The sequence below is a fragment of the Pyxicephalus adspersus genome, chromosome 10 (assembly GCF_032062135.1).
Source record: "Pyxicephalus adspersus chromosome 10, UCB_Pads_2.0, whole genome shotgun sequence".
Taxonomy (NCBI): domain Eukaryota; kingdom Metazoa; phylum Chordata; class Amphibia; order Anura; family Pyxicephalidae; genus Pyxicephalus; species Pyxicephalus adspersus.
The window spans coordinates 3386223-3394084 of NC_092867.1; the positions used below are offsets into that span (position 1 = coordinate 3386223).

A 7862-nucleotide genomic window follows, 5' to 3' on the forward strand; every position below is an offset into this window, starting at 1 on the left:
TTTTAGTCATGGAGTTTCAGCATCTCATATGGTCCTGCATGCTGTGTAACCCCCCCCCTCCTCCAGACTGCCACTCACCCAATATCTTATTACTTACATGTGAATTTTGCAAACTAAAAATAAAATTTGGTATTCCATTATACAAAATAAACATAATAAAAACATCACATACCTGATTGAAATGATCAGTGTTATTCTCTTCTCTTTATGCTATAAAAGAAACGTAAATATTATTATTACTATTCAGCATATATATAGCGCCAACATATTACGTAGCACTGTACAAAGTCCATAGTCATGTCACTAGCTGCCACTCAAAGGAGCTCACAATCTAATATCCCTACCATAGTCAAATGTCATTATCACAGTCTAAAGACAATTTTGGGAGGAAACCAATAAACCTAAGCATTTTTTGGAATGTAGGAGAAATCCAGAGTACCTGGGGGAAACCCACACAAACATGGGGTGAACCTGCAAACTACAAGCAGAGATTGAAACCTGGGACCCAGCACTGCAAAGGCTGGAGTGCTAACCACTGAGCCACCATGTTGCCCAAATATGAGCTTCAAATGACATTTGCTGAGTATCACTGTGACTGGATGTGGTCACAATTTGTATATGTGAAGCACCTGACCCGATCTGATGGTTAGCAGCTGACAAAGTAAAAAAAATAAATAAAATGCCCATTTTTTTTAGTTTTGGACATGGACATTTGGAAATGGATTAAAACCTCCATAGTGTTGTCTTCTCAATAGCTGCCTGCAGCTTGCTGGGGTGAGTTCCCCACACGTCACCTTGCCTGGTTCAGCATCTCCTGGTAGCGACCCCCTCACAAACCCCCCAGGGGGGTAAACAAAGCAAAAAAGGGTTCTATCCTACTGAAGAACATTTTGGCACTTCCTAAAAAAAAAAAAAAAAAAAAAAAAAAAAAAAAAAAAAAATCGCTATTCTCTGTGTTAACTAAAAGACACAACGAAGATCTGTAAGATCCTCACCTTTGGGTTACACGTCAACTGCAGGAATAGGATGCAGCATACGTAGCAGAGGGAGATGCCGTGTCCTCCAATGAACACAGAGAAAAAGATTTAATAGGAAGTATAATAAAGTTCTACGTTCTCATCCCTTCACTGAAGGCCACAGTGGAGATCTGTAAGACTTGACCATGCTAGGAGCAGATAAAGGTCACCATTATAGCAGTAGAAGACAACATGAGAATTTCTGTAAGGAGTATATTTACAAAACTGAAAGCATCAAATGAAAGTACAACTAGGTCATTGGAGGTCACATACAAGGCATAGCATGCTACCCCTTGATATACTTGTAAGCCTATTAATATTTATTATTATACAGGTTATATATAGCCTCAACATACTATGCAGTGCTGTACATTAAATAGAGGTTGCAAATAACAGACACATGCAGACAGTGACACGGGAGGAGGAGAGGACCCTGCCTAGAATACTAGAATATTCACCGAGGATAGAGGGCAGCATAATTCTACATGGTGCCATGGCACAGTAAAGACCTTGGTCTTGCATTGCCATTTCTTATTCCAAAAAGAAATATTACGGGAAAAACTTGGTGAAAGTTAGCATTGAACCTTCAATCTTCAAATTTCCTCTGAAATACTTCAATAGCTCTTTCTCCTGAAGGCTCACGTGACTATTTGAAGGGGCAGAATCCGCGTCACCCGAGGCGGATGGATCGTCAAGGCACGTTTTTCATCTTCGATATCAGACCTTTCTGAAGGTTTAGAAGAAGGTAGTTCCCTGATTCTGGCATAACATGCTCAGATCTCAAGGTAAAGAACAGTACATGAACCCCAGATCTAAGGAAAATCATGAGGATGTTGTGGAGGGTCTTGCAAAAGGTCCCAATGAAAGTCAATTAAAGTCAAAGTTGGTTTAACCCTCTCCATCCAGATGGGGAAGAAGGGGATGACCTTCTCTCTATGGAGGGTGAACATTAGGCTGCTTCAACTAGCAAAGGCAAAGGCGATTACTGTCCTCACTACACTATAAATCTGCAACAAGCACTTTCTCCCTGGATCACTGCATAGGGCAGCAAGCAGATTGTCCAAGCACATGCAAGTGGACAAAGATTGCCCTGTGTCGTACCCAACAAAGTCAGAAACATGGGCAGGCATGACAACAGTACGGGCAGAAGGACCTGGGGGTTAAATAGCCACGGAGGCTTCTGGTTCCAGCTGCAATGAAGATGCTGCTTTTATTATTTAGCTGCCTCTTGGAATCGGCAAATTTAGCTAAGTACACACATCAGATGATTCTTGTCCGCCTGAAGGCTGATATCGGATGAGAATCTGGCTTGTGTACAGCACTCATCGTTCGTGGATTCATCCTGGCAGATCCACAAACGGGGAATATGTAAAAATGTACCAGAAGGGCTTATAACAAAATTGTAATTGCCAAGCCTGAATTAGTTGGAGGGCAGGCTTTTAAAGGCAAGGTGAAAAATATTCACGAACGACCGTAATGGAGGGGGAGTGAGTGCAGCGGAGTGCCACTCCTTCGTTCTCCCCCTCCTATGTATGTACGGTGCTCATTCAATCTTTGTTGTTCGAAAACTCCTCCTCTGACGCATCTCTTTGCAGTTCCTTTCATTGGCTTCCATTTCACCTGTGTATAAAGGCCAAGCTCCCTGTGCTTTGCCTTCAAATCCCTCCACAGTTCTTGCCCACTTACCTTCCTGACCTCATCTCCGCTGCTCCAATGACCTACTAATGACTTCCTCACTCATAATCTCATCACATGCACGGCTCCAAGACTTTTCTAGAGCTGTCCCGACTCTCTGGAAGTCTTCCTAGTCCTATTCGGCTTGCTCCTACTTTCTGACCATTTAAAGGAGCTCTCAAAAGCCAATGCTTCAACCCCACCTACCCATCATCTTCGGTCTCCCAAACCCTCACTACTCCCCCACCATTCCATATCCCCCTCCTATTGTGTGATACTTCCCCCAGCTCCTAGATTGTAAGCTCCTCGGGGTAGTGTCCTCTCCTCCTCCTGTGTCACGGTCATTTGCAACCTCTATTTAATGTACAGTGCTGCGTAATATGTTGGCGCCATTAGAAATACTGTTTATTAATAATAATAAAAATGATGGTGAAAGATCCCTTCCAACGACAGTTATTTAACGTGTGTATGTAGCCTTAGTCTTACATATAGTTACTAAGGTGCCAAGTCCAAGAGGTCGGTAGTCTTTGCCATCCAATTACAGACTGTAGGTCTCCCTGTGTATGGTTATGGTGAAGAAGTGGAGGACCAAGGCACTGAGGGGAAGAAAACGATAGGCAGCTCCTCGTAGCATGAATCGTACATAGAGGCAGGATCGGGGAGAGGTCCCTGGAGACTGAATCTGATGTAGTACGACCAGTTAGCAGCGACGACAGATCACCTACATCTAGAACCAGGGTGCCAACCTGCTAGTAATTTAACAGACTACCCTGCCTGCCCTATGTGACCCCCAAGCAGGGGTTTCCTTGCAGTCTGGGCAATTTGTACCCAGTATCCTCCTGGCACCCCAATGGTCTTACAGATCTCTTTTGTGTCCTTCCTATGTACGGAACAGAAATGCAGCTAAACAAAAAACTGCCACCATCTTAGTCTCCTCTTCTGGGTTCTTCATCCTACGTCACCTGACCAAGGCGCAAGATCTGGTGACGTAGGATGGGAAAAAAATTTGCCAATCTCACTGCGCATGCATGAGATCTGCAAATTTTTCTCTTTGCACAAAAAGGCTCCTTCTGCGCATGCCCGGGATGCCTGACAAAGGTATCCTGGGAGGCTTTGCGCTCCCCATTCATTGCCTAGGTAATCAAGATTTAGGGGGCAATGCACTTAAAAAAACAAACAACAGAATTTATACTTTACATAAAAGAGTTGTCAAGCCTTTTATGTAATGTGAGTTTAGGTACGCTTTAATTTACATTTGTTCCATTGCAGGGACTGCCATCTTCCCCTGGTTGTCTTCTTCTGCATCGTCGGCTTGATTGGCAGAACTCCCATGCACATGAACAAGATTTCATTCAGTTCTGGCAGCCCCAGTGGATGCCAGAACACCTGGAATATCCGAGCATGCTACACTTAGCTGCACATGTGCATTAGACGCCTCTCATATTTTTAGATCTTTTTTTTTTTCACTAAGCTTTATTGTCAACATAAGCAGGCTGACAGTCCACAACCATCACCATTTAGTAAAAGTGATCAGGCAGGGACCTCAGTAACTGAGATTTACAATAAGCCAGGATAAGCAGTGACCTGACCCACCATTAAAAGGAAGTTAAAAACGCACAGCTCATCTTCCTTCATTCCTGTGCGGCCCATTGGAATGAATGGGTTGCCATGGGAACACCCATAAGAGCATAAAAATGCATTTTCTAAAAACAATTCACACAACTATGGTGGGAACTCCAGTTGTAGTCCACATTTGCTGGTAGAAATGAGAGTTTAAAAACTGGGACTGTCATATTATTATTACCTCAAAAATAGGCTTCCACTGCAGCTAGGCCTTTACATTCATCTCATAAAATATAAATAAAATATTTTAAAAAATAAAATTAAATTAAGCCTGAAGGTAAAATAAAACTCATTGCGGCGCGCATTTTAGTTATTTCCCGTTACAATGTTCCAAGCCGGGGGATGTTCCTTCACGTCAGACATCTGAGCTCACCTGAGGTGAACATGGCGCCCAATGTCAGGTGAGCACACAAAAGGGGAGGGGCTTATGTGAGGCGAAAGCTGTCTCAAAATGGCCGCGCCTGCCCCTCTGTCTATATGCAAAAGCAAACGAATCCCGCCCTTTTCCTTTGCTCCTCCTCAGACGTCAAATATAGCCACTCCCCCATATCTATACGCCCGTGACCACTCCCCTGCTCTGCTATTGGCAGGCGTGGACTCACACCTTTCATTGGTGGCCAATGACTGGCGTCTACATTCTCAGACACGTGATGCTGTTTCTGGGCAGACGTGTTGAGGGAGGACTGAGAGAGATCAAAATAAAAACAGAACGCAGGCAGATCGCAGCGAGGTGAGGCTGGGGATGAGCCTAGGGGTGCTGGGGGTATTTATGAGGGGGCACAAAGGTCCGAACCGCTGCAGAACCTCTTGCAAGGTATTAGGAGGTCTTAAAAACAAATCCTAGCATATCCCTGTCAACAGGGGTTGAGGTACTACAAGTCCCAGCATGCCATGTCTGCTCATTGACAACTTGAAGTTCATATTAACTGACAGGGCATGCTGGAACTTGTAGTGCATCACTTGGGGTGACAACTGCGATTTTAAGTGCCTCTTGCTGGGTTTGCAGGTTATGCTGGGCCTTGTAGTATTGCAGGACTATAGCAGTAGAGCATGCTGGGGTTTCTGTGGTAACCCCCCCCCCAATCCCAATATAGTCTGACACCCAGTTTTGTCATGCAGGGATTTGTTGTTTCACAAGACTTGTTGCTGTGCATGCTGGGATTTGTAGTTCTGTGTAGATAGTCCTGAGTCTTATAATAGGTGTTGCAAATCATTACTAGGTGCATGGTGTGCTGGGGCTTGTAGTTCTGTTTTAATTGTGTGCTAGAACATTCTAAAACTGTTTCAACTGGGTGATGCTGGGACTTGCAGTAGTGCACCAACTGGTTGCAGGGGGATGCTGGGACCTGTAGTTCTGCAATAACTGGCTGCTAGGAGGTGCTGGGACTTGTAGTGCTGCATCATGTTACTGGTGGTCATCGGGGGGGGGGTTTGTTTTATGCATTGTGTACACTGAGGGGGCGTGTCCTTTGACCTGAACACTATGTTCTTTCTATACATGGAAGGGGGCGTGTCTGTAATGTATGGAGTGTTTTTGTCCAAGCTGGGTGGGCGTGTCTTTTGATTTGTACACTGCTATTAATAATAATAAACAGGACTTATACAGCGACAACTTATGACGCAGCACTAATGTATTTGTAGTTCTGTAATACTTGGCTGCGTAGACATGCTGGGACTTGTAGTCTTACAATAACTGGCTGCAAAGACATGCTGAAATTTGCAGTTCTGCATCATGTGACTGGTGGTCATTAAGGGGGCGTGTCTGTCTTATATGAATTCTGTACACTGAGGGGGCGTGACTTATGACCACCTGTACGCTATGTACTTTCCAAACATGGAAGAAGGGGGCGTGTCTGTAATGTATGGAGTGTTTTTGTCCAGGCATGGTGGGCGTGTCTTATGACCTGTACACTATGTCCTTTCCATACATGGAAGAAGGGGGCGTGTCTGTATGGTATGGAGTGTTTTTGTCCAGGCTTGGTGGGCGTGTCTTATGACCTGTACATTATGACCTTTCCAAACATGGAAGAAGGGGGCGTGTCTGTAATGTATGGAGTGTTTTTGTCCAGGCATGGTGGGCGTGTCTTATGACCTGTACACTGTCTTTTCCGAACATGGAAGTAAGGGGGCGTGTCTGTATTGTGTGGAGTGTTTTTGTCCAGGCATGGTGGGCGTGTCTTATGACCTGTACACTATGTCTTTTCCAAACATGGAAGTAAGGGGGCGTGTCTGTAATGTATGGAGTGTTTTTGTCCATTTTGAGTGGGTGTGTCTATAATGTATTCTCCATGAATGGGAGTGGGGGGGAGGGGTTGTTTTTTATACCATGCCCGCACCATACACTAGGGGAGGCAGTCTGCTGGAATCTGTACATTTTGTTCTTTCCATACATTGAGGGGGCGTGTCTGTAATGTATGGAGTGTTTTTGTTCATGCTGGGTGGGCGTGTCTGTAATGTACTCTATATAAATGGGAGGGAGGGTTGTTATCTATACCGTGCTCACACCATGCACTGGGGGGGGGGAGGGGGTCTGCTGGAATCTGTAAGTTGTGTTCTTTCCATACATTGAGGGGGCGTGTCTATATTTGGTGTTTTTCCATAGACTGCTTTATGTTCTGTATGTGCTCTTTGTGTAATATATGAGGGTGAGAGGTTGTCTTTTATTATCTGTCCTCTTTCATTCACGTGGTATTTGCGTATGTATTTCCATAGGGTGCTGTGTTTGTTATAGAGGGGGGGTTGTTTGTGTTGTGTCATGTGCTCTGTCTATACATTGATGGAGTGTTGCATGCATGGTGTGTTTTTTCCATAGGTTGGTGTGTATTGTATTTGCAGTGTATTACCGTACATCTTCTTCATGTCTGATGATGTAGCTTTTCCATACATTATGGGTGAATGTCTATATTATACAATGTGTTCTTTTTCTATACTGTTTAGATTTCCTTTTCTACACATTGTTGCATGCAATGATTGAAGGGGCGTGTCTTTCCTGTTGTGTATATTAGGTCGGTGTGTCGGTATATCATTGTATTTACCCCAAATGGCTTCCAGGTTTCTTTATGTGCGATCTCCACACTAATGCCTGTAAATTATTCTTAATATGGAACATAAAAGTTTGTCTGTGTAATGTCATGTGTGCGGACCTTGCATCATGTGCTGAGTACATGACGTGTTCTATATATTGGAAGTGTGTACATACTTTATATGCAATCCATATGCTGTGCTGATTATTCCATAGTCTCCAAGAATTTATAACACATCAAATGCCTTTACAAACCCAAATATCACATGCAATGGCAGCAGTGACATCACCACTGTGTTGTACATAATCTGTGCAGAGATCAGAGATGTGGGAGGGTCTCTCTAGCTCCTCCCACTATAGGCTGCCTGCTGTAAACAACAGAAGGGGGCGGAGACAAGACCAGTCAATACACACAGTGCTCCAGGGTTCAGTTTAGAATACAGATCACTTTAGGCACTATTTACAGGGTTCAGCTGTAAGAAGTGGGGTCCTTTATATGTCATATGGGGTACTTGTTGTATAAAAAG

The 7862-nt window shown here is 44.0% G+C and overlaps 1 protein-coding gene and 1 long non-coding RNA gene across 3 annotated transcripts in view; one reads left to right on the plus strand and one right to left on the minus strand.

The window, feature by feature from the left end:
• Positions 1-4708, minus strand: part of LOC140339278 (uncharacterized) — a 79344-nt gene extending 74636 nt beyond the window's left edge. Inside the window, exons 1-2 of the long non-coding RNA XR_011922419.1 lie at positions 4495-4708; positions 173-210 (exon numbers count right to left, since the gene is read on the minus strand). This is a non-coding gene — a long non-coding RNA (uncharacterized lncRNA). The remainder of the gene's footprint in view (positions 1-172; positions 211-4494) is intronic.
• Positions 4709-4954: 246 nt separating this feature from the next.
• Positions 4955-7862, plus strand: part of PDCD4 (programmed cell death 4) — a 27033-nt gene continuing 24125 nt past the window's right edge. Inside the window, exon 1 of one of the 2 annotated variants that reach the window (XM_072424937.1) lies at positions 4955-5043. The gene's annotated coding sequence lies outside the window, so the exon portion shown is untranslated. Of the gene's footprint in view, positions 5044-5106; positions 5128-7862 lie in introns of those variants that run through there. The other variant, XM_072424938.1, reaches the window with a different exon arrangement.